Source organism: Lepidochelys olivacea (assembly GCF_965140295.1).
Source record: "Lepidochelys olivacea isolate rLepOli2 genome assembly, chromosome: 2".
Classification (NCBI taxonomy): Eukaryota; Metazoa; Chordata; order Testudines; family Cheloniidae; genus Lepidochelys; species Lepidochelys olivacea.
This window is the reverse complement of record NC_140412.1, coordinates 95618138-95645152: the sequence shown is the minus strand read 5'-3', so window position 1 is coordinate 95645152 and position 27015 is coordinate 95618138. Positions and strand designations below refer to the sequence as shown.

Sequence of the window (27015 nt, the reverse complement as noted above, 5' to 3'; positions counted from 1 at the left end):
CAGGATGCTCAAAAAGAGCAAAAAGCCTGATATGATAAACATGCCAGAGAGCGTTCCTTCAAAGTAGGAGACCAGGTCATGGTCTTAAAGGCGCTCCAGGCCCATAAAATGGAAGCATCGTGGGAAGGGCCATTCACGGTCCAGGAGCGCCTGGGAGCTGTTAATTATCTCATAGCATTCCCCACCTCCAACCGAAAGCCTAAGGTGTACCATATTAATTCTCTAAAGCCCTTTAATTCCAGAGAATTAAAGGTTTGTCAGTTTACAGCCCAGGGAGGAGATGACGCTGAGTGGCCTGAAGGTGTCTACTACGAAGGGAAATGTGCTGGTGGTGTGGAAGAGGTGAACCTCTCCATGACCCTTGGGCGTATGCAGCGACAGCAGATCCAGGAGCTGTGCACTAGCTACGCGCCAACGTTCTCAGCCACCCCAGGACTGACTGAACGGGCATACCACTCCATTGACACAGGTAATGCTCACTCAATTAGAGTCCAGTCTTACAGGGTGTCTCCTCAAGCTAAAACTGCTATAGAATGGGAGATCCAGGATATGTTACAGATGGGTGTAATCCGCCCCTCTGAAAGTGCATGGGCATCTCCAGTGGTTCTAGTTCCCAAACCAGATGGGGAAATACGTTTTTGCGTGGACTACCATAAGCTAAATGCTGTAACTCGCCCAGACAACTATCCAATGCCACGCACCGATGAACTATTAGAGAAACTGGGACGGGCCCAGTTCATCTCTACCTTGGACTTAACCAAGGGGTACTGGCAGGTACCGCTAGATGAATCTGCCAAGGAGAGGCCAGCCTTCATCACACATCTCGGGCTGTATGAATTTAATGTACTCCCTTTCGGGCTGCGAAATGCACCCGCCACTTTCCAAAGACTTGTAGATGGTCTCCTAGCGGGATTAGGAGAATATGCAGTCGCCTACCTTGACGATGTGGCCATATTTTCGGATTCCTGGGCAGACCACCTGGAACATCTACAAAAAGTCCTTGAGCGCATAAGGGAGGCAGGACTAACTGTTAAGGCTAAGAAGTGTCAAATAGGCCTAAACAGAGTGACTTACCTTGGACACCAGGTGGGTCAAGGAACTATCAGCCCCCTACAGGCCAAAGTGGATGCTATCCAAAAGTGGCCTGTCCCAAAGTCAAAGAAATAGGTTCAATCCTTCTTAGGCTTGGCCGGTTATTACAGACGATTTGTACCGCACTACAGCCAAATCGCCGCCCCACTGACAGACCTAACCAAAAAGAAACAGCCAAATGCTGTTCAGTGGACCGGAAAGTGTCAGAAGGCCTTTAACAAGCTTAAAGCGACACTCATGTCTGACCCTGTACTAAGGGCTCCAGACTTTGACAAAACGTTCCTAGTAACCACAGATGCATCCGAGCGTGGTGTGGGAGCAGTTTTAATGCAGAAAGGACCTGATCAAGAATTCCACCCTGTAGTGTTTCTCAGCAAAAAACTGTCTGAGAGGGAAAGCAACTTGTCAGTCACTGAAAAAGAATGTTACGCCATTGTCTACGCTCTGGAAAAGCTACACCCATATGTTTGGGGACGGCGTTTCCACCTGCAAACCGACCATGCTGCACTGAAGTGGCTTCACACTGTCAAGGAAACTAACAAAAAACTTCATCGGTGGAGTTTAGCTCTCCAAGATTTTGATTTCGACATCCAACACATCTCAGGAGCTTCTAACAAACTGGCTGATGCACTCTCCTGTGAAAGTTTCCCAGAATCAACTGGTTAAAATCGTCCTTGAGATGTGGAAAATATTGTTAGTCTTGGTAGTATATTTAGAGATGCATGTGTCTTATTAACTCTGTTTTTCCTAGAGCTCCAGGAAGAAATCCCAGCCAGTGTTTCACCCTAGCTGAGATTTGGGGGGCGTGTCATAAATATAAAGGGAAGGGTAAACCCCTTTGAAATCCCTCCTGGCCAGGGGAAAGCTCCTCTCATCTGTAAAGGGTTAAGAAGCTAAAGGTAACCTCACTGGCACCTGACCAAAATGACCAATGAGGAGACAAGATACTTTCAAAAGCTGGGAGGAGGGAGAGAAACAAAGGGTCTGTGTCTGTATATATGCTGGTCTTTGTCGGGGATAGACCAGGAATGGAGTCTTAGAACTTTTAGTAAGTAATCTAGCTAGGTATGTGTTAGATTATGATTTCTTTAAATGGCTGAGAAAAGAATTGTGCTGAATAGAATAACTATTTCTGTCTGTGTATCTTTTTTGTAACTTAAGGTTTTGCCTAGAGGGGTTCTCTATGTTTTTGAATCTAATTACCCTGTAAGATATCTACCATCCTGATTTTACAGGGGGGATTTCTTTATTTCTATTTACTTCTATTTTTATTAAAAGTCTTCTTGTGTGTGAATGCTTTTTCATTGTTCTCAGATCCAAGGGTTTGGGTCTGTGGTCACCTATGCAAATTAGTGAGGCTTTTTATCCAACATTTCCCAGGGAAAGGGGGGGGTGCAAGTGTTGGGAGGATTGTTCATTGTTCTTAAGATCCAAGGGTCTGGGTCTGTAGTCACCTAGGCAAATTGGTGAGGCTTTTCACCAAACCTTGTCCAGGAAGTGGGGTGCAAGGTTTTGGGAAGTATTTTGGGGGGAAGGACGCGTCCAAACAGCTCTTCCCCAGTAACCAGTATTAGTTTGGTGGTGGTAGCGGCCAGTCCAAGGACAACGGGTGGAATATTTTGTACCTTGGGGAAGTTTTGACCTAAGCTGGTAAAGATAAGCTTAGGAGGTTTTTCCATGCATGTCCCCACATCTGTACCCTAGAGTTCAGAGTGGGGGAGGAATCTTGACATGGGTTCTTTAACATATATACATAGAAACAGTATATTTTAAAAAATAAAACATAAAAACCCTACCAAAACAAGATATTCCTCTGCATGTTCTTCTCTCCCTGGGGAGAGGATGAGAGAACAAACATGAGATACGTATTAGTCACATTTCTTAATTCTGGAGGTACGCAGAAACTACAGTGATGAGTGTGTTCTAAAAGTAGAATAGAAAGCATTGGTGTATTGCTAAAGAAATATTACTCCTGGACTGTAGTCTATCTTAGCTGATACTGTATACCTTCCTATTCCTGCATCTTAAAAAAAAAAAAAAAAAAAAGCCGACAACAAAATAAGCAGACTTTAAAAGTTAGCAAGATCCTTTCATTTTCACTACCTGCCACAGATAATTTGAAAGTACAGTATTGGTGGATAGCAACATAATTCATTACCAGTCCACTTTAGACTAATTGAAAGTATGTACAATTTCCCTATCATTCTTCTCAGTAATGCTGCCTGTGAGTCTCATAAATGAATCATGAGCTTTGAAAAATAAAGTATACCAGTATATGATTAAACTGTAATCCAGCGGTGTCCAATACATTCGCCACTAGCCACATGGGCTAATAGGCTATTGAATTGTGGCTAATACATGTGGCTTTTTTATAATGTGGCTAATAAGAAAAATTCCAAACCACAAGTGTGGCTAGCAGTGTGGCTAGCATCAAATTCCTATTGGACACTGCTGCGTGTAATCCTTACACCACTAGATGTCCCTGTAAAACAAACTTAGAAAAGAAACAAACATAAAAGATTTGCTATAGAATGCCTGTAATTTGTGGAAATGGAGTACCAGTGGCATAACATCCAAGCAATAATAATAATATTGGATTGAGTGGAACCTTGCTATTTTTTTAGATAATTGCAATAACTAGAGACAGAACACTGAAAATTATCCAGTATGCACCAAGCATTATTATTCATTGGCACAAATATAAGGTCCATGGCATATTGTTGACAGCCTGCATCATTTAAGTGCCTGTGTAATGTCTTGTCACATGTGTGAAAATTGTGTCAAAACCAATCTGTAATGATTCTCTCTCTCACTAGCTCATCTAATAAACTTTGAATGAGCTCTGTGTTATACATAGTAGAGCAAAATTAAAGCAACAACAATAGCAGCAGCTATGTAGGGGGAGGATGAAAGGACAATGATTCCAAATGTACTAAAACGAATATTAAAATCATAGTGACCCCATCTTCTTAATAACATAAACAACAAGTTATTCTGAAAGAACTGGCCCTATAAATTAATATTTTATAAATTTATAACCCCTTCATCTAAATAGTTTGCCATGAGATCAGGGTTGGTGGCCTTTCGGTGCTTACATTGGAGGTTAGGAATAGTTACTGCTGGGCTCAGTATTTTGCTTTTTCTTTTATTTCTTAAACTTATTTATTATGCCACAAACACAGCTTTAAGGGCAATATAATCGAGAAACATGAACATCCCTGCAATTTTTTGCATACACTTCCATGCCTGTTTTTGCACATTAAAAGTCATGTGTTTTTCTATGCAAACAGCATTTGCACACATGAACCTTGCAACCACATATCTAAAAATTGTGTACCAAAAACTGACAGCTCAGTTGTAGTGGCTGTTTTCGAAAACTTGGTCCTTGACTATCCAGACTGGATAGCAGAGAGATCTGAAAGATAGTAGTAGTAGCAGGCATCCTTCAGGCTTGAGAGACCATGTGTATGCACCCCTGAAAGGTAAAGAATGTACTCTATGGCATCCGCAAATGTGGCTGAAGAGACCCACTCGAGAGAGACAATCTCTGCCACATCTATCACATTGAAAGGCGATGTTTTCAGCCTTTGGCTTCTGCCTTCTGTGAGCTCTTTTCTCCTCTGCTAAGCTGAACTGCTTCCTCTTGTAACTCTGGTGACCTTTGCTAAGCTCTTGTTTCCAAAGGCTGCAGTCTTGAGTGTGATCTTCCCAAATGTCTACATCCATTTCTTTGAGGTCTCGCTTGCACACATCCTTGAAATGCAATTTTCGGCGTCATTTGGGTCTTTTTCCAGATGCCAATTCACCATAGAGGATGTCCTTTAGGATGTGCCTATCATTCATTTGGCACACATTCCCACGCGAGTGGAAGGGTCTCTGTTTGAGGCGTGTTTGCATTTGAGCACCTCAGTGTTGGTGACTCTGTCCCTCCGGGAGAGTCCAAAGATTTGGCAAAGGCAACACATTTGAAAGCTATTGAGCCTCTTTTCCTGATGAGCATATAAGGTCCATGTCTCACTCCCATACAAAACAGTGCTAATAACACATGCACAATACACACAGACCGTTGTATGTTCTGTCAGTTTGTTATTTTGCCATACCCTCTTGTTCAGTCTAGACATTGTTGTGGCGGCTTTTCCAATGCGGATGTTGAGTTCTGTTTCAAGTGAGAGGTTGACTGTGACAATGGACCCCAGGTATGTGAACTCGTTCACCACTTCAAGTTCATACTTGTTGAATTTGATGAAGGGTGCTTCTTCAACATCTTGGCACGTTATGTCAGTTGTTTTAGGCTTATAGTAAGCCTGAAGTCTTGGCAGGCTTTGGAAAAACTATCCATTAGGCTTTCAAGATGAGCTTCCGTGTGGGTTGTCACTGCTGTGTTATTGGCAAAGAGAAGGTATTGGATAAGGGCCTCCCAAGTTTTGCTTTTAGATTTGAGTCTTGAAAGATTGAACAGCTTTCCATCAGATCTTGTACGCAAGAAGATTCCCTCAGTTGAGAAACCAAAAGCTTGTTTCTGTAGAAGGGAGAACAAGATCCCAAACAGAGTTGGGGAAAGTACACAACCTTGCTTAACTCTGTTATGAATCTGGAAAGCCACAGAGACTGAGCTATCATATTGGACTGTGCCATTCATGTTTTCATGGAAGGATTGAATCATGCTTAAGACCTTGGTGGGGGACATTCAATTTTTTCTAGAAGCACAAATAGTCCACTTCTACTGACAAAGTCAAAAGCCTTTCTGAGATTGATGAAGGATATGTAGAGGTTTTGGATTTTTTTATTCTCTGCATTTCTCTTGTAGTTGTCTCAGCGAGAAGGTCATGTTGATAGTAGACTTTTCAGCTCGGAAGCCACACTGTGATTGAGGATAGATTCTGTCTGCAAGGGTCTGAAGTCTGTTCAGGACAACTCGGGCAAAGACTTTTCCTATAATACTAAGAAGGGAAATGCCACGATAGTTGTTACAGTCACTCCGGTCACCCTTGTTTTCATAGAGAGTGATGATGTTGGCATCTCTCATTTCTTGTGGTACTTCGCCTTCTTTCCCACACAGGCAGAACAACTTGCGAAGATGTTGCAGTACAATAGTTTTTCTGCATTTTATGACGTCGGATGGTATACAATCTTTTCCGGGGTCCTTTCCATTGGGGAGGCCATCTCTGGCAAGGCTAAGCTCCTCGACAGTCGGTTCATCGTCAAGTTGGTTCATAACAGGCAGGCTTTTGATGGGCGTTGATGGCTGTGTCTGTAACAATATTTTCATGAGAGTAAAGCTCAGAGTAATGTTCTACCCAGTAATCCATCTGCTTGGTGCAGTCATTGATTGTTTCCCCTGTTGTTGATTTCAGTGGGGATGTTTTTCTTTGAAGTTGGACCCAAGGCTTTCTTGATCCCATCATACATGTTTCTGATGTTGCCTGCATCAGCTGCTACTTGAATACTTTCACATAAGTGCAGCCAATAGTTATTGGTGCAGCACTGAGCCATTTGTTGTACCTTGGTTCTTGCCACTCTCAATGCTTGTAAGGTTTTTTCATTTGGATCTCTCTTCATAGTTGGTTGAGCTGTGAGTTTGGCCTCTGTGACTGGTCAACACACTGGAATATGCGTCAAACCAGTCGTTGGTCTTGTTTTCCTTTTTCCTAAAGACTGACAGAGCTGCATCGTAGATTGTGTTCTTCAGCTGCTTCCACTTCATCTGGGCACTTGTGGCACAGTGGTGTCAAGGGCTTGTTGTAGTATGTTCTTGTACTCTTGTGACTTTTCTTGATCCGCTATGGTACTGAGGATATCCTTTTAATTTAGATCTGTGTATTTTTTTTTATTTAAGCCTGACCTTGCTGCATACCAGAGAGTGGTCTGTGTCACAATCAGCGCTGCAGGTAATGAGGATGATGTTAAGGTTGGCACACCTTGGGATGATAAGATCCAGTTAGTGCTAGTGGTGAGGTCTGGGATGTTTCCAAGACACTTTGTGTTGCAACTTTGTCTGGAAGAATGAGTTTGTTACACAGAGGTCATAACAGGAACAAAATTCTAGCAGTCCCTGACTGTTTCTGAGAAATCTATGCTAATATTTGTCAGAAGCACGCACTGATTTTGGGTGCCTCCATTTTTAGGTGTCCAACCTGTGCCACTTTAAAGTGGTCTGCTTTTCAGGTACTCAGCACTTCCTGAAAACCCAGCCGCTTTCAAGTATCTCAAGTTGTGCATCCAAAACTTGAGGCGCTCAGTTCACACTTTATATATACAGTGAATGAACTTTATGTATGCATGAAATACATTGTATACTTTAATCTTAGTCACTTTTACCTTCCTGCTTGGGCTGCTTGTAGATCAGTAAAAATACAGCACAGAGCATACCAACCCCCCCCCATTTTTTGAATACCTCAGATCCATTTTCTGCCCACAACTTACCATAACACACCTCTTAACTTTCTCATCTCTTCAATTGTAAAAGGAATACAGGATATTTAAGCCAAACACCTCTAGCCTCCACTATATTAATGATTTTATTTTCTCTAGTTCTTTGTATACTATTTAACTTAGATATATTTTTTAAATAATACTTAGAGATGTTAGTTAAAAGGAGAGCCTTGCTGCCACATTTCATTTTTCCTTTGCTTTATGATAGATATATATTTCCATATTGCCATCCATATAATCAGTGTGATATATTATGGCAATATATTATACCAAGTCATCAACACAGTAGCATTACAGCAATATCACTTTGACAATGATTTAAGCTAGCAAATCACCAGTGCTACTGTAGCACTCTAATGATTGTGTCAATGCATCATCAGATTGATTCTGCCATGACATAAACTATTGGCACAATGCTGGGGTGGTGTAACAAGGGGAGGTAAGTTTTTTTCTTATTTTTCATAGGCATTGAGACAAGTAAAGTGGGCATATATAGTTTATATCCTGCTGTTGAGTAGTACCTTATTCAGGTACTTCCATTCATTTCAGTGGGACTGTAGGCCTGATTGTGCATCACTCAAGTGAATGGGAATTTCACTATTAGCTTCAGTGACTAGAACATCGAGTCTTCTTTAAATAGTAAAGTTCTATTCATTGTAAGGAAGGGTGACACACAGTAAGAGAAAGGATGGCCTAGTTTTCTCAAATTTAAACTGATACATTTTGAAACATATATAGATGTGAGCTAAGTAGCTTTTCTATACATATCAAAATCATGCTCTATAAAGGGCCTCCTCCTAGAACTAGAAGGCAATGCTAGGTACTATCACATTGGGAAGCTGGGAGCATCTCATTTGAGTCTTTGTGCTTTCAGACTTAAAATGTTTGCAGAGATGCTGGGGAAATGAATGAGTGGGCAAAAAGGGCAGGTGCTGCCATCAGAGGTGCATGATAAATAACATTTATCATATGACTCTTTGATTTATCACATAGCTGTAGTCTCCACAAATTGCGGTGACAATCACATGCACAGACATACATATCCCCAGAGGAAAGGGTAAGAATTTAGAGAACTTTCTAACATTTATTCTGAAGTGGATCATCGTTGCATGGTTATATATTAAAAAAAGAAGAAAAATCAGCTCCCAAGGATCTATTAACAGTCTGAACCACTGAACAGCAGGGAAAATTTCAGGCTCCCAGCGAGATATACAGCAAGTGGTTTAATGTCAGCACTTATGGATTTTGTTGTGGCTATGCAGTTCTGTGTGTATTGTATCACCTACCTCACTGCCCCCAAATGATTTAAATAAGATCCTGCTGTCTAGTCTGTGGCCAAGAAGTCTTGCATATTTTGAACTCCACCGTAATTAGACACAGACCTTCCTGTTTTAGATGTAGTCAGGCATAGACATGGTCTGGAATTTTTCAACAAATCTTTTTTTTAGTCAAAAAATGCCGATCACGTCAAAACTGAAACTGTTTGCAAAACAGGATCAAGGTAGATTGAATTTCCCAACTTGAATAAAATGTTGAGAGAAAATGTATAGAAATTTGAAATAAAGATTTTCTTGTTCAAAATTTTTATTTTAAAAAATATGTTAATTAAACTGGAAAAGGGTTCGTTTGTTTTTTAAAATCTTGTCATAAAAAATGAAATGGGTTGAAACTTTCATAACAAAACACTTTGGCCTGAATAAAAAAAATAGTGCACAAATATTTTCCTAGAGATTCCACCAGTACTATCGCCCATCAAAGGGTCAAATGGCTCAGTCGTGGGTCAAGGAGACGGCCCGCATGGTGCTGTGGCTACTGCAGGACAGTGCTTGACCCTGCTCCCCACCTGCACTCAGAAGTTGGGGCAGCCTATGACTGCTGAAGTAAGGCATCTTGGAGTTTGGGGCAGCTGCAGCTGCTGGCTTTTCAGCAGCCCATCTCTTTACAGCTTCAGCAGGAGTTGGTGATTCCAAGGGAAGGAGGGGCACAGGCGCAATCAAGGGCTATAGAAGGCATGTCCTTTTTGTGCCTTGGAGAGCCCCAATCTGGAGATCATGGATGCCTAAAGTCTGGGAGACTCATGGATAGGGGAGGATTCCTTTATGCAGCTTTGCAGGGGAATCATGGGACAAGGATCACCACCCTGTGTGGGGAGAGATTCTCAGTTTTCACTGACTTTGGAGTGGATGAGAATATGGGAGATTAGCTTTTTCTTCTCAGGTTCAGTGTATGGACTCTCCCTGGCCCAGAACCATCATATGCAAAGTCCAGCTTCATCCCTGTATTGCTGGACTAGAGCATGCTCAGTAACTCTGGGGGTATAGTGCACTCATAGTCTTGTCATACATAGGAGTGGTGAGAGGACAGAACATGCTCAATCATTCTCTGGGAATGGAGCACATAGACTCATCAGCCCAGGAACTGAGGAGATGGAGCTTGTTCAGTACAGCTCAATCTTTAGAGATTTTAGTTGCTAAACTGTAAGAAGTCTCTATTGAGCTGTGAGAAATGAGATTTTCCAAAGGCTTATAACTTGGCCAAATTGTGCATTTTCACAGAAACAACCAAAGTTGCTTCCCTGGCACAAAGGCTATTAAATTTCTCATCCTTCTTCCAAAAATACTAGAGCTTCTCAAAGAAAAGGTCACCTGAATTTTTTTTAAAGGCAAAATAATGTCCCCACCCCATGTCTGTCTTGGAAATGGCTGAATTGTTTTCACTGAAATTTTCCAGTTTCCACCAGTCACATATGAGAGAAAATATCACATTTGAAAACAATTACAATCAGAACTTCCTGATGTTTTCATGCAAAAAAGTTCTGCTGGATTTTTCTCAGAAGTTACTGTCATAGTTCAGGGCAACTGCACCTGTATTTCCGCTCCATGGTTCAGCAAGGGCAGCCACTCTAGGTTCCCTCCTCCTCAGATGTCATCTCTGTTGGGTGAAGACCCCTGTGTCTCTCTGTCCTGATCAGTTTTTTTCCAGGCTGCACAGTTCCCTGGCTCCTTAGTTCCCTGCCTACATCTCCCAGTAACCTAGTCTGCTTAAACAAAGCAGCATCTACGCTTTGCTTTCTCCTCAGAGGCGCAATTCCTCACAGTTATAAATTACCACACATCTCTCTTTAAACAAACACATTCATTCTGAAGGTGAAACCATTACAGAGAAAATATATTTAAATCAATAAAATTTCCTATATACATGCTAAAAGCCTACCAGTGGTCACTCATCAGTCTTATGGGCCTTCCATAGGCCAAAGTCCTTCCAAATCTTCCCAGGAAGGACTGGGAGGGCCCTTTGGACAGAAGGTGCTGTCCAGTTGCTGGACCAGGAAGACAGCCCTGAGTCAGTTTAAACTAAAACTATTTATCCAGAAATCCTTTCTTTGTCTGTTTGGTCTCTGGAAAATCCCATCTGAGCCAATATCTGTGAGCCACTTAAGATGATGGTACCTCTTTGGCAGTGTTACAACATAAGTGAATTTGCCTAATCACACCCACGGTTCTTAGTTCCTGGAAGGCTATGGTCACCCTCTCCCACTGAATTACATATAATCTCTGCCCCACAATGATATAAAAACGTAATAGAGTAAGATCTCCCAAATATATTGTAGGAAATTGCCATATCTGTCACAGTTACAGACCCTACTCCTTGATATTTACAAATACAGATTACTGGTCTATGCACAAAAATGTGGTAGATGAACATCCTGTATGCATGTATAGCAAAACTATAACTTTACAATCTGCCCGAAATAAAGGGCAGTGGGAAGTTACCCTATTTCAGGAGCAAACCGGGGAATGAATTGTGATTTGAAGTCACAGTACCATTCCCTGATTCCCATATACCTTGTCTGATGATAAAAAAAAAATGTAGAGAATTGTTTAAAATCAAAGTGCATTGTTTCAGTCAGCAGTTCCAACTATTTTCAGGCGACGAGGGTGGGGAAGAAGCAGTAAGCAAAGAAACAGCCTGTATTTTAAGATAAGATAATACCTAATTACATTTAACTGTTGAAATACAGCATCTTTGCTCCTATTTCAAATTAAGAGTGCAGACTTGATGTTCCTTATAAATTCTCCTGACAGTGCTGCAGGGCTTCAGAGACAAAGGTAGCTCCTTTCTTCTTCATTTATTAAGGATGTTTCTCTATGTCTGCACTGATTAATAAAAATTGCATTGACAAGAATTGCTGCTGTGACACAAAGGGGTTGCAGGGTAATTTACAAAAGAATCTTTTTTATACGCCTAATTTCTTAGTTTTCATTGTCTTATCTACTGCCACTTTCAGCCAATCTGCAGCAGCTGACTGAGTCAGTGAAATACTGTTGCTTAATTTACCAGAAGCAATTAAAATAATCCACCAAACTGGAAAATGCCTATAGTCCGTGTACAGTAACTGGAATACATCTTGCAGATGGAGAGATTCTATCATAGCTTCAATTATCTTTTTGAATTATGTAGGCTCAATGTTTGCAGTGCATCCATGGAAGTTTGCAGGACCTTTAAAGAATGAATGTTCACCCTGCATGAGTTGCTCACAAATCAGAATAATAGGGCCTTACGCTCATTGAAGTCAGTGATAAAATCCCCATCAACCTCAATGGGAGCAGCAGCTGGTCCTTAAATTCTTCATTTTCCTTTGGCATTCTCTAGAGGCATGCTCCTGCACCCACTGACATCAAAGGGAGCTTTCCTACTGGCTTCAGCAGGTGCAAGATCAGGCTTTAGATGCTCAGTGATGTTCTGAGCCATTAGGATGTTAAAGACAGATGTGCTTGCTTAAAATATGTGAGTATTACTACAGTATGTACTGAAGTACTTTACTGGACTAGAGCAGGCCTGAATGCTCAGTCCTGTGAGGTTCTGAGTACTCTTGATTCCTACTGACTTTAATGGGATTCAGAGGTGCCCAGCACCTGGCATGACCAAGAGCTGAAGGGATTTTTTGGCCTCAGTGTCATCTCAGGTGATACCCCCATTTTCTATGAAGTTTTCCTAGTATGTTTAAAAGTGAACCAAAATGCTTTTTATAAGTAATTCTCCTTCCTGAAATACTGTTTAAAGTTTTAAATCCCTATCAGAATTTGTGTGCTGCTGTTTTTAAATTAAATAAAAGTAAATAAGGAGCGTTTCTTCATCCTGGTAAGATCTGACTTTAGGGGTCTGTGTTTCACCTGTAAGTTGTTGCTTTCTTTGCTGTACTTAAGTGCTTTTGCTCTCACCTATAGCACAAGCAACACAGAACTTGAACTCAGATTTTTACCCTCTTGGGCAGTGTGACAGGGCAGTGTCCCACTCCTCTCTCTTTACAAGCAACAAACTGCTTAGAAACCTTCTTCTGGTTTTATTTCACTGTGTTCTCCCCACCACCTATACAAACTCGGTATTTACAATATCATATAATGCTTCGCTCACTTGGCCAAGGAAAGGGGAGACATAAAGTATCTTCCCCCTGAGAGATCTCTGCTGGCTCTAACTCTGAAAAGCCTGCTGCTTGCTTGCTTGCTTGCTTGCTTTCTCTCTCTTTGCCCCAAAACGCTTCCTTCCTATATCTTTTTCTACCTCTTGGGTAATGGGCTAATTAGCCTTTGGGGCTCTCCTCAGCCCGTCTCAATCCACCAGCTAGGCACAGCTCTTCCTAATCAGGGCTACTCCAGAGAAACCACTACTCTAATACTTGTAACTGTGGTGACCAGAGTGCTGCATCACTTGCTGTTTCCCAACACTTTCACAGTCAGGTAAGTAAAATGAGAAGTGATTTTCAAATATAGGTTTTAAATTTGTTTGTAACTTTTGACTCTATCCAGGTACTCCATTAGTGATTAGGAACATAAGAATTGTCAGACTGGATCAGACTGAAGTCCATCTAGAACCCTGTCCCTTCTTCAATAGTGGCCAGCACCAGATGCTTCAGAGAAACAACGCTGGAGTAGGCAAATGGGGTATCATCTGCCTCCCTGTTAGATCTAATAGTTAGTTATTAGTTGAAGCTCTGAACATAAGGTTTGGTATCTCTTCCTGTTTTTGTCACTAAGTATGATAATATCTGCAGATATAAATCTCAAATCCCTTTTTGAATCTTGCTAAATTCTTCCTACGGTGAAGAATCCATTATATAAAAAATACTGAACTCTTTTGTATTTATCTTTTTTAAAAAAAAGCTTTAATTGACCTCCAAGATTACTGATCCATTACTATAGATCTGTTTAGTTTTGGCCTGATAAGGAATGCTGCCAGTCACCAATTATGAGAAATAATTGCTTTAAACATTTTTGATGATTTTTCAAATCGGCATATAGTTATAATTAATTTGAACACTTCAATTTCTTCAAGATCTGTGAGGATTCCTCTTCCATAAATACCTGAGAGATTTCTGTGTGCAGTATTCATCTTGATTTCTTTCTTCTGGTCAATTTAGTAGTAGTACTAAAATGCCTTCCCCCCTTGCCCCGGCAAAAAAAAGTCCACCCACCAAGTGCAAACACAGCTGAAATACCAGACTAAACATTGGTTCAAAATACTTTTATACTCATACTATGGCTTATGATGGATTGCTTTTTATTGTATATTTAGTTTAGTTTTCACATTTCATATTCTGCATAAAATATAATTTGCATTTGTTATCCGAGAATGGGCAAGCAATTACATCACACTCTATGGATTTGTATGATTCATAGTACTTCTGATGCGTGATCCAGAAAATAATTTAAATCTATGCCAGGTAGTTTAAGTATGATTTAGGGAAAATATAACTGAATTATTTTCCACTGAAAACTGTTCTAGATTAATATTCTAGAGATTTCTAACTCACATGCTGGACCTCCCCACATAATCATATACAATATATACATTTACAGTTACAGACTTTTTTTTCTTCATATGCCCAATACTGCTCTTCTTCATCCTCCCCTGCTGACCACGCACATCTTAGGGAGTGATACAGCCCAAGCTCTCCCTTGGGCACTCTTGGGTTGTGTACAGAGTTATGATTGGGTAGAAGCATGATGTCGAAGGCATTATCGTAACTGTATTTCCTGGTTTTCAGAGGCTTAAGTTTAGGTACTGTCCACATTCTGGAAGGACACTGGGCATTGCTGGGCAATCTTAGCTCTGTGGTGTTAATGGTTTTGACAATGAATAACATTTATCGTCTGCATTTATGTCCTGATCCTACAAACACTTACACAGATGCTCAAGTTTAAATATTTGAGTAGTTCCATATAATCAGTGAAACTGCTTTTGCTCTTATACTTATTCTCCTTTCAGCGATTTTGTTCAGTATGCATTTGCATTAGCATTGACATTTTAATCAGTTTCCTTTGAATGGCTTTTTAGGTTCCTTGCATTTTATGGTGAACACTGATGTAAGTCCACACACATCTATACTTTTCAACCTGTCCTTTCATTTCACTGATACATATGTCTGTCATTAATATTTCTCTCAAAGGGGAATGCACATCTTATAATAAACAATATCTGAAATCCAGTTTTTAGTAACAGCAGCTATCAGTATCCTTAGCAATTTGCTGTTTTAGCTATGACAAGCTAGCTGATTGTCAGGAATTCAGGATTGTATGTGATTTTTAGATTGGTTTCAATTTAAAAAGAACAATCCTATACATCCCCACAGTATACTCTTAATGATGATTGGGGGCTCAGTTAACTGAAAGAGCAAAACCTTTAAAGGCTATTGATTTTTTCCCTATAAATTTAGATGTCTTATTAAGTGAACAAGCCACAGCAGTTACAAAAAAGTAAATGAGAAATCAAATATAAATAATAATTAAACTTGATTTTAAAATAAAGGTGGTGATTTTCAAGGTAGTCAAAGTGTGGATCCTTTTTTCCCCTCATTCATGCTAAAATGAACAAATTTCAAGGAAAATGTATATTGTCTGCTAGAGAAAATAATCTCTTTGATATTAGTCAAAAATATCTGATGATTAGTATTAGGCAAGCTATAGAGCTTGCAGAATACTGGCTAAAAGATTATTTAACTAATACTGGTGAAATTTGCCAAACATTTCTTAAACTCTATTGGACTACTAAGACTGCTGTAAGCTCTTGCCAGAAATTAAAAATGAAACCAATAATTTATTTGAAAGTGGTCCTTTTATACCTAGGACATTTTAATGATTCCGTCCTCTACTCTATATCTCTCCTTTCCTCCCTTTATCATTTCCACACTGAAAACGCTGTGTAGGCCACAAAGTGCATAAGGAAGAAAACTGTCAAAAATTGCTCATAGAAAGCCAAACACATTATATGTCTGTAGGATGAGTGTGGATTCATGCAGATAGAGATAGCAGTGCAAGACAAAGTGTCGTGAAGCACCCCATATATAGGTGAATATCCGATGAAGTGAGCTGTAAACTTATGCTCACGAAAGCTTATGCTCAAATAAATTTGTTAGTCTCTAAGATGCCACAAGTCCTCCTTTTCTTTTTGCGGATACAGACTAACACGGCTGCTATTCTGAAACACTGCTAGAGAAACAATCCAGCCAATCATTGTGCTGTATGTAATCATCCACATTTGGTTAAGATTAGTGAGAAAATGACAAATGATCTTTGGTATATGAAGTTCTGGTATTCATGGGAGTATTATATTTATCAGCTCTCTTCCATGCCATTGACTACAGGGTGCTGTTGATTCATCTGAAGAGACTATACTACGCATATATAAGACTGATCATGGTCATATTTGTTGAGTAGTTTCAAAGCATAAAATATGGGTGATTGCTCCTTCTTGAGGATACAATCATGTAGCACTCTTCAGGATTACATCTAGTTTCCCCTCAAAAGGTATGTTGGGTCATTGGGAGCGTCAGTGAGAAGACATGGATTGTAATGTTGTCCGAATGTTGATGACACCCAGCTATTTATCTCCATTTCATCTGACCTAGCCAAAGCTGTCAGTTGCCATATCCATTGTCTAGCTGAGAGTGTCTAACTGGGGCTGGAGGCAAGCTGGCTAAGGCTCAGACAGCAATTAGCTGATGTTCATTGGTTGGTGGAAACAATCAGAAATTACAGTGAGAATAATAACTGCTTCTATGACAGAGGGCGTGTGTCTGCCTTTTATTGCTTAAGTTTGCAACCTAGAGGCCTAGTTATATTACCAACTGATGTTTAGTGGATCATATAGCAGCACTGGGTAGGACTGTTTTTCTTTTTTTTCTTCATCAACATCAGGCTACAAGGTTGTGACGGTTTCTTTTGGCTGCAGATTTGGATTATTTTGTTAGTCATCAATGCCTTTGTCATCTCTACCTTAGATTATTGTAATGTACTCTATATGGGGCTCCTTGACTTTATCCACAAGCTACAGCTGGTGCAGATTTCAGTAGCCAACTTAACTATTGGATCTTGCTATGAGCACAGTGCTCTGTGATCTGCACTAGCTCTCTGTTGGTTCCTGAGTGGTGTTTAAGGTCTTGGTTTTGACCTGTGAAGCTATAAATAATCTGGGAACAAGGTATGTGAGACAGTCTTCCACCATGTGCTTTTCCTCTTCAGTAAAGGCACTCAAATTTGAGCTCCATTGGTATAAAGAGGGGGATTGTTGTCATGGTATTCTCCATGAGATGAGCTCAGGTTTGGAATTAATTTCCCCTATACCGCCACCTTTTGTCCAAAATAGCCAAGTCTGGAGGGCATGTTGCAAAGAAGAGCTATTTTCCATGGGTTTGGGAGAGGTAGGAGAATTGTGAGAGTAGTGAATAGAGTAGAAAGAGGTGGTAGTGGTGGTTCTATTGATCATTGTCTATATTTGGCCTCGCTGTTGTTGGCTGGGGTGGAGTTAGGTTACATTAATGATCCTCGAAATTCTCAGCATTGATTATATTTTTAAATATTGCCCAGAACCCTCAGAGCCTTGGATAGGCATTTGTTAAAAATCTGTTTTGTATTAATCTAAATAAATATTGAAATAAATAATGAAATAGATAAGAAAATTCCACTCTGCAGTAGCCCAGTGTGTGTGGGGGAGGGGGGGAAGCAGAAACAATAAACAATCATGCAGAAACAGTTACAAAGTACAAGTCAGTACTTGACAGGAATGTCAAAGAGATCAGAATAGCAGAAAAAGGTAACAGAAATTGTCAGTGCCGAGGAAAAAGCATGGAGGTTCCTATGCATAGAAGGTCAAGGCAAGGAAGAAGTGAGTCTCACAGGATACAATTCTCACTGAACCAGCAGCAGATGCTGTCCAAAGCTAACTGGTCTTGTGGCAGCTCCACCTACATGGCAGCCCCTCCAGCTACTATGAGGTACCAACTCAGGCCGATGTGCAGCAGGTTCTTGGCATCTCTCTACAGACACCACCCTACAGGGTACAGTGAACACTGGGGGGTTGCTGAACTCCGTCAGGTTACAGCTGGTCTCGTAGGAGTGCTCAGCATCCTCTGGACTGACACTTCTGAGCATTTTTGAGGCAAAAGGCCTAGTACTGACAGGCACAAGCTGTGTGCGTACACGCTATGGCCAAAATGTGTTCACAGAGGCACTGTGGTATTGTTGATGCTTATGGGGCACAGTTACTGTCTGGCATCTATTGGGCTGTCTTGACTCCAGTCTTTGGAACTTGTTGCGTCTCACATCACCAGATGCTCGCTCTCTCACTTTAAACGTCTGTTTGGCTGCACATCTTCTGGCTGGAATGCACATGTTCTAAGGGACAGCCTACAGCACTGCCTCTGTTCTTGTAGCGTTTCCCTAATTTGCATTTTGAAACCATGTGGATACAGCAGCCACGTTCAGCGGGCTGCACTAGGTTTTTGCCCTGCGATCGATATAACCCCCCATGGTTGTGTAGGGCTTGCTTACTTTTCATGGGAGAAATTGCATTTTTCTTTACACCTGCTCAACCTTCATGGTGCCACAAAATGGAGTGTCTCTTCCAACCCTAATCTTCTGTGATTCTATGACAACATGGCCTAAGCTGCTTCCACTTATTTAAATGAAGTTTAAAACCCTGCTCTTTAAAATCCGAGTTTACCTTGGAAATGTGGATTCTCTTATTTTCCTCTTCCTCTTGAAAACATTCTTTTGGAAATGAGGCACTTATGGAAATTTATTTAAAAGGAGCATTTTCTGGCTTATTAAACCTAAATCTTTTGACTTTGCTTAGAATCTGTTGCCCTTTTAACAAAAGATATTATAATCAAAATATTTAACTGGGGTGGGGGGAACAACCTTCTGATAGCAGAGACAAATATAGGTGGGGTTCTCACAACAAAATTTTTGGTGGCCTCAGAGTGTGGACACCAACTCTTGCTGGTGGCTGCTCTGACAAACCCATCTCTGCCCCTGCCTCCCATGGCTCTTCAGCAAAAGCCCGTCCCAGAGAAGGTCAGGAACTCACGGGCTACCTGTGGAGTCCCAGGATTCCCATGACCCAGCCAGGCAGTAGCAGGGGCGCATCCCAGCAACTGAATGCCTCGGTGAGTGAGCGCCATAACCACCTTCACTGACAAGAGCCACCTCCAGCCCCATGCACACCGGCCCCGTGTGTCTCCAGAGGCCCTACCCATAGCCCCCAAGGTGGCTGTGTTTGGTGGAGAGCGCTGACCCCTGCTGTCAGTGCCAGTGAAAACACCAAGATGGCACATCTCGCTGCTATTCAAGAGCAACAGCTGCAGGGTGGGGCTGCTGCTTTGCCCTCCACTCCCACTCTCTGCCCATGCTTTGGATGCTGTGATGGCCACAAAAATATCCTCCTGTGGCCGCATGGTGGCCATATTTGAGAAATGCTAGTCTAGGACCTGTATACCGTAGTATATTTGTCCTGAGGTCAGTCACCCTGCCTTCAGCAGCAGTCAGTACTCGAAACTTCAAAGGCTACTGGAAACAGCCATCAGGCAGTTAGCAGACTGTGTAATGCTGCACCAGGGAGAAAAAAAAAAGTCCCTTACGATCCCTGTGGCAGTCAGTACGTTGAAGCATTAAATCTGATCTCTTTACCCCCATCTGATCATGCTGAACTAGAAGCATTGGTATGATTATACACTACGCTGTTGAGTATTTAAATACCAAGAAAAAACATAGAAAATGTACTTAAAATGAAACTTGTTGCAACTCTGGATTTCAGTGCACTCCATTTTGTAGATCATCATTACCCTTATTAGTATTTTGTTTGCTAATTAAAATGAAAATATTAACTTTTTCCTACCCCAAGAGTTCCACAAGTCTTTGACAAGTATCTTCTGCTAATCTTTATTCATAAGAATGAAGCCCTTGCACCTGCAAGGTATAAATTATCTCTTTGACATAGAAAACAGTCCTTAGGGCCCAGACGTGCTGTAAAGGGTCTCATTATCCTAAAGATTTACTCCTCCTGCAACTCCATATAGAAAAAGTCTTGATTGAAACAAAGATAAATTCTTCCCCCTAGTCCCATCAAATGGCAGAATGTACTAAGTCTTTCTCCATAGCCACACATGGTTTCATTAATTAAACACATTTTTTTTAAAAATGTCCCTTAATCTTCTACTGTGAATGCTATGCTGTTAAATTACGGTACTCAGAAACCATGTGATGCGTATTTTGGCAGCCCCTGCTAAAACATGAGCTGCACGTTCTTGGCGACTCGAACAGTTTCCCTGCACAGACACTTCATATGCAAAAGTTAAGTTGTTAATTTACCAGCCGTGAAGTGCAATGACAGTTCATTTATTGTATGCAGTGTTGTAGCTATGGTGGTCCAAAGATATTAGAGAGACAAGATTTGTGGTGTAAAGGTAACCAGTGTCACAGATAAATAAAAGGTGGAACAGGTTGTTTAGCATAAGTAGTTACATATTTTGAGGTGAACTTGCCTGTTAACACCTTTTTAGTCATGGAGCAGGAGGGGGAAAATCTGGGGAGGATTAACTGAGTTATAGATTGTAGTAATAAACCATAAATCCAGTCTCTCTCTTCAGTTCATGATTTTTAGTATCTAAAAGGTTATGAATTTAAGGTTCCAGGCTCATCTTTTGAAGGTGTTGTGCAGGTTTGCTTTGAGGATGAGGACTGAGATGTCACATTCAGAATGATCACTTTGTGAAAAGCACAAGTGATAGGGTGTTTTTATCTTTTATTGTTTTTCTGTGAGAGTTCACGAGTGGCAGAAGCTCCCTAAAAGTGTGGGGGGAGGCACCAGCCCCTGAACTGTGGCCCCATCCGCACTCGCCACCTCTTCCCCCAAAGTCTCCCCCCTGCTCACTCCGCTCCGCCCCTCCCCCCCATCCGCTCACCCTTATGGATAGTTAAAAAGTGGGAGGGCATAACCCTCCCATTTTTAAAAGTGATGGGCCATGGCCCCCTTGCCCCCCCTTTCCAGTCCCCCTGTGTGAGTTCAAGAAAGTACTGATTAATTTCACTCACGTTGTTATTACTGGGACCGTTAGTGCACTGGATGAGGTACACCACATGTTGTGATAGGCAACTGTAGGATCCATGGATGTTAAAGTGTGCTGTGGGTGGTGGTGATCATCGTAGCATTGGAGATATGTCTACAGGTTTTGCATCTGTTGCTCCCCACTGCTACGATGATCCACACACTTTTCAAGATCCAAAAGCTTGTCTCTTTCACCAACAGTTGGTTCATTTATTATCCTTTAATATGACCTTTTGTCATTTTTTTTCTAGATATTTACACAATGCTTTGCTGGTGCAAAAGCCATATTAGAAGCATAGCTATCTATTGTCACTGTTGTGTCTATGGAATACATCACCATCAGACAAGATGCTTTGGGAATTAGCTTCTTCCTGGTTTCCAGAAAAATAGTTAAATTCCTCTTCTAACATTTCAGTTCCAAGTGACCCCAATCATTTTACTTGGGTTAATGAACAGAGCAAACTGTAAGACTAATTTTCAACTGTACTTTGCTCATTTTTGCTCTGACAACATGCTACTTGCACGCAGTGGACTCTGGCTTAGCTACAGTTTACAGGCCAGATCCTCTGTTGGTGTAAATAGCATAGCTTCAGTAACTGCAATGGAGCTGCACCTATTTACACCAGCTATGAATTTGACTGCATAAACTTGAATTTTCATCCATAGGTACTAGGTGTCAGGAACAAAGGCCTGCAGCAGAGCCAGTCTCCAGGCAGCAAGCACAGTGAGCTTTCCGTTATGCTTGCCAGGCATCTGGTTTTTGGCCAGATCACCCAGTCAAAAAGACATTAAAAGTCTGGTTTGCTGTGCTGCGGGGCTAAGGCAGGCTCCTTGCCTGCCCTGACTCTACGCAGCTTCTGGAAGTGGCTGTCATGTCCCTGCAGCCCTTAGGCACAGTTGCAATCAGGGAAGCTCCAAGTGCTGCCTCCACCCTAAGCATTGGCTCCGCATCTCCCATTCGCCAGGAATTGCGAGAAATGTAAGCTGCCGGGGCGGTCCCTGTGTGCACAGGCAGCGTGTATCATGCAGAGCTGTGTGGCCGTGCGTTCGCCTAGAGGCTGGACATGCCATCTGCTTCTGGTAGTAGCGCAGAGCCAGGGCAAGTAGGGAGCCTGCCTTAGCCCCGCTGCACCACCAACCAGGAGCTGCCTGAGGTAAATGCCGTCCGGCTGGATCCCAAACCCCGAACCTCCTCCTGCACCCAACCCCCCTGCCCCAGGTTGGAACCCTCTCCCGTCCCTTAACTCCCTCCCACAGCCCACACTCCAACCCCCTACTCCATTCCTGAGTCCCCTCCCAGAGCCCGCACCCCAACCCCCTGCCCCGGCCCCCTCCTGCACCCCAAACCCCCTCACCCTGGCCCCACCCCAGAGCCTACACCACCAGCCAGAGCCCACACACCCTCTCACACCCCAAGCCCCCTGCCCCAGTCCTGAGCTCGCTCCCACACTCCAAACCCCTCGGCCCCAGCATGGAGCCCCCTCCATCACCCAGAACCCCTCATTTCAGAGCCTGCCCCCCAGCCAGAGCTCTCACCCCCTCCTGCACCCAATCCCCTGCCCCAGCCCAGTGAAAGGGAGTGAATGAGGGGGGATGGAGTGCTTGGGGGCGGGGCTTCAGAGAGGGAGCGGAGCAGGGAGTGGGGCAAGGGTGTTCAGTTTTGTGAGATTAGAAAGTTGACAACCCTACCTTAAGTAGGCTGATTGATTAGTGGGAAGAGTCAGCAAACCTGCTCTTAAGCCCAGCAGCAGCAGTTCAGCTACTGCTCAAAGTATTCACCCAGGGCAGTGATAGCTCCTGCTTTTTCCTAGCCCTGCTCCTTCTGAGGCAGAACTAGGGAACACAGTTCTGTAAATATCACAAGGACAGTGATAACCAGGAGTTTCGAACAGTGGTACACATGATACTGGTTTAAATCAAGCAAATTGTTTTTTGGTTTATCAGAATAAGAATCCATTATAACTGTACTGATTTAAAATTGCAAGGTTCAAGTACATCTGAGTCTTGGGCATGGTGAGCTCGGTCTTAAAGTTTGAGAACCCCTGCTTCCTAAACCATTTGGTTTTCTTGACCTTATTTCATACCCCAGAGTAGGAAAATACCTGCATCTTTCGCTGTAATAATTGAGCCTCATTTTTTGACAGATTAAAGTTCTTAAAGTTTTCATTTTGGCACATACCATGCCATGTATCTTAGCAAAGGATATGTGGCAAAAGTTTGAACAGTGGTTAAAAGTTGTTTGCTTTCCCTTCAGGTTCAAGTCCTTAAAATCATTATGTCATTTGCAACTCTAGCTATATGCTATTTTTTCCACACTGCTAAAACAGCTGCATTGCAGAACATCAAGAGGTTGAGCTGACCTAAGTAAAATTGATTTATATGTGAGTACACACTGAATGACAGATAGCAGGAGTAAATCAGTAAGTCAAATGTGGTTTGTGATAGGGTCCCCTTCAGGGCCGGCCCACAACATTTTGGCACCTGAGGCGGGGAGCTCAAATGACGCCCCCATGCCTCCTCGCTTGGGCCAAAACTTTGAAAGGTCTCAGTTCTGTCTGTTCTACTCCTCTCATGGTACTGCTCTGCTACCTACCCCAATAAAGGAGAACTAACAACTTAAAATGCCTTGTTCAAAAATTTTAAGTAACACTTAACTTTCAAACGCCTGAACAGCAAATGTAACGTTTCTTGTCTGCATAGTAAACACTGGCATTTTTATCAGTTAGAGTAATCAAAGTGGTGCTTTCCATGCCTTCTTGGTTGCAAAGATTTGAACTGCTTCCTGAAGGTCCACAGTCTAGGCCAGCTCATTGAGATGGTTGCAAGGCCGACTAGCCTATCCTGTGTCATTGTGGAGCATAGATGTGTTTTTACTAACTTCAGCTTGAAGAAGCTACGTTCTCCACTGACAACTGTTACAGGAAGGGTTAGAAGTATGCGCACAGCAACAAAAGCATTTGGAAAGAGGGTGGTCATCTTATTTGTACACATATATTCCAGAACAGGCTTTGGAGTTGATCCTGCTGAAATGTATCTTGAAAGGGCTTTCAGTTCATCACCTAAATCACTCACATCAATATCACGCATGTCATCATGAGTCAACACTGTCTCTAGTGCCCTGCATTGCTGGTGTAGGTCTTCTTCAGGTATAGTGAGGAGTTTTGGAATATCATACAACATCCCAAATATACTGCTGTGTTCCTTGAGCTGACTGTATTGCACAATCTAGCACCTGGTTAAAGAATTCAACTTTTAATTGTTGCTTGGGGTCTCTTATGGGATTATCCTGTGCCTCGTAATCAAAATGTCGTCTTCTTCGGTGACTCTTGTATTCTTGAATGGGTGGGAAGTTCCTCTGCCACCTTCTGTGCACTCTTCAGAACATTTTGAAATGCCTCATCTGACTGGTAAGTCTGTAGGTATGACTTTGCTATGTCCAGTTGTTCCATTGCTCCAAATATATCAAGATCAACACCTTGGAGTCTCTTGCTGACAACATTTATTTCAAACAGTATGTCATGCCATAACACGAAGCCACACAGAAATTTTAAGTTATGTATGTTTCTGGTGATTCTATTTCCCTCTGCCACTGTTCTCCCACGAACAGTTCCTGTCATACCATTATCCTCCATAATGGCAACTATGGCATCATCTTTCTTCCGAATTTGGTGTTTGATAGGCTTTATCACCTCCACTCGACTTTCCCATCATGTGGCACTCAGTGGTTTCAGTGTCAGAGAGGATGTTCCCAGATGTTGTTTCAAAATTTGCCATCGATGAGTTGATGCAGAGAAAAATACATAGATGCTTTAAATTACGTTAAAAAATTCAGCAGTTTCACTAGAAGCTGATGCTGCATCACTGACCACCAAGTTCAATGAATGAGAACTGCATGGGACAAAAAAAGCTCTAGGGTTTAACTCTTGGATCCGTGTCTGCACTCCTCTGTTCTTTCCTCTCATGTTGGCACCGTTATCATAGCTCTGACCTCTCATGTCATCTCTCGCAATTCCCGTATCTTCCAGCTTTTTAAGAACACATTTGTCATACCAGCTCCTGCAGTATAATCAATGTCAATAAATTCTAGAAAATGCTCTCTGATAGTCACCATGGCAGGGAAATTTTCACTAAGTTCTGTTGTTGTTGCAAAACACACCATTAAAGTCATTTATTCTGTATGGCTGATGTCAGGTGTGCAGTCCAGAATACCAGAGTAATATCTTGCTGACTTCAGATCTGCCACAATCTTCCATTTGACTTTTGTTGCCAGTAACTGTATGATCTCATTTTGAATTGTTTTTCCAAGGTAGTGGTGTGTGTACATTTATTGGGTGGTGAGTCTTCTTAGATGCTCCTGGAGTACAGCATCAAACTTAGTCATCAGCGCCACAATTTTAAGGAAGTTTCCATTGTTTGGCACATACAGCTGATCTGAAGTGCCACACAGTGCTAGGTTTTGGGTAGCAAGAATTCTCACAATGGCAATGAGCCTTTTCAGAACATTTTGCCAGTAAAGGGACTCTGATGCAATCTTCTCTTGATGTTGATCATCTATGGTGGCCTTCAACCTTAGTCTCATCTCAAGCTCTTTCCACTTATGGATGCTCTCTGGTGATTTGCTGCCTTCTCATGGCATGCCGGATTTCTAGCCAGATTTTTCCAGTCCTTTGTTCCTGTAGAACCCAATGTGTCTGGAACATTAGACTGGAAGAGTTTGCAACAGAAACAGTATGCAGCATTCTGGGTTTTTGAGTACATAAGCCATGGCCTCTCCACTTTGTCACCATTGGGAATTTCACACCAGTAATGTGTTGGATGGAAACTTCTATTTTCATTGTCTTTGGGGAACATGAAGTTTTTCACTTGCTGTGGCCCATGCAGTACAAGGAAGTCCCTGCTGTGGCCTGCGTTGTGCAGGAGGTCAGACTAGATGATCATAATTGTCCCTTCTGACCTTAGTATCTATGAATCTATGAATCTCAGGTACTGCTCAAGTGCATCCACAGTCCTGGATCAGCTAGCCTTAAGGAACTAAACTCAGCAGCAGCTTTTTCTTGAGCCTCCACCACACTCTTCTCTGATCTACACTTTTCTTCAGGAATGTGCACGGTTACATCCATTTGTGATGAAGATATGGATGCTGCAGTAGCTGCCAGGTCACCTGCACTCTGACTAACTGGAAGATCAGGCATCTCCTTACCACTCACATCCCCACTGGGGCCGGAACATTTGTGTCTATGTATCTCAGAAGAGCTCCTTCCTGCTTAGATGGAAAAGCTTCCTTTGCTTTCTTTCTTTTTCTGAATGCTGCCCCAGAGGGGCGTTTTCTTCTTTTACTCATGACTGTTATTCTGTCCCAGCTATAGTGGCTCTCAACACTCAATTGAAGGGGACAAATAAGGAGGCTGGTAGAAGGGCCTGAGTGAGGGAAGATATCAGCGTCTTAAGGGCCTAACTGGCTCCTACTACTTCAGGTGACTGCCTGTTCTCCTCAAATGGGTTCAGGGAAGTAGCAGGAAACAGGAAGCTCCCCGAGAAGCTGGTGTTAATCAGTCCAGGCTCCTGGGGGTGCTAGAGAGGTACATAAGAGGCTCCTCCTCTCTCTCTCTGCAGCTCCTGCTGCTTTCTGTTATTCCCTCTCTCCTTTTCTTGTGCCTCCCTGTTATGCCTCTTGTGCCCTCCTTCCTCCAGCACAGCACTCCACCATCTCTGTGCATCTAGAGCAGAAAGAATACATATACACCAGCAGCAGACACAATTTTCTACACTCTGGGTCCTAGTGGCACCCTGCTCCCCCAGTCTGGCACCTCAGGCAGCTGCCTCAGTTCGCCTCATGGTAAGGTCAGCCCTGGTCCTCTTGTTCCTTCTCGTGGTGGTTCACAATACACTGTCTAATCAGGGTTTCGCTGATAAATCCTATTCTTTATTAATAATGTGATTCCAGCCAAGTGTTCCTGTATTCATAACACACAGTACAGTTAAGTAGCCCTCTATAATTGTTTCCAGCATCATTCTGTAGTTCATTTTTCAGACCACTTTTAACGCCCAATACCTTTAAACAGAACACTACAGATGATTCACATTTACTTTTGTTCATTTTACCCTGTTCAC

At 42.2% G+C, this 27015-nt stretch overlaps 1 long non-coding RNA gene across 1 annotated transcript in view; it reads right to left on the bottom strand.

The window, feature by feature from the left end:
• Positions 1–27015, bottom strand: part of LOC311517139 — a 218824-nt gene that overhangs the window by 81202 nt on the left and 110607 nt on the right. The window lies entirely within an intron of this gene.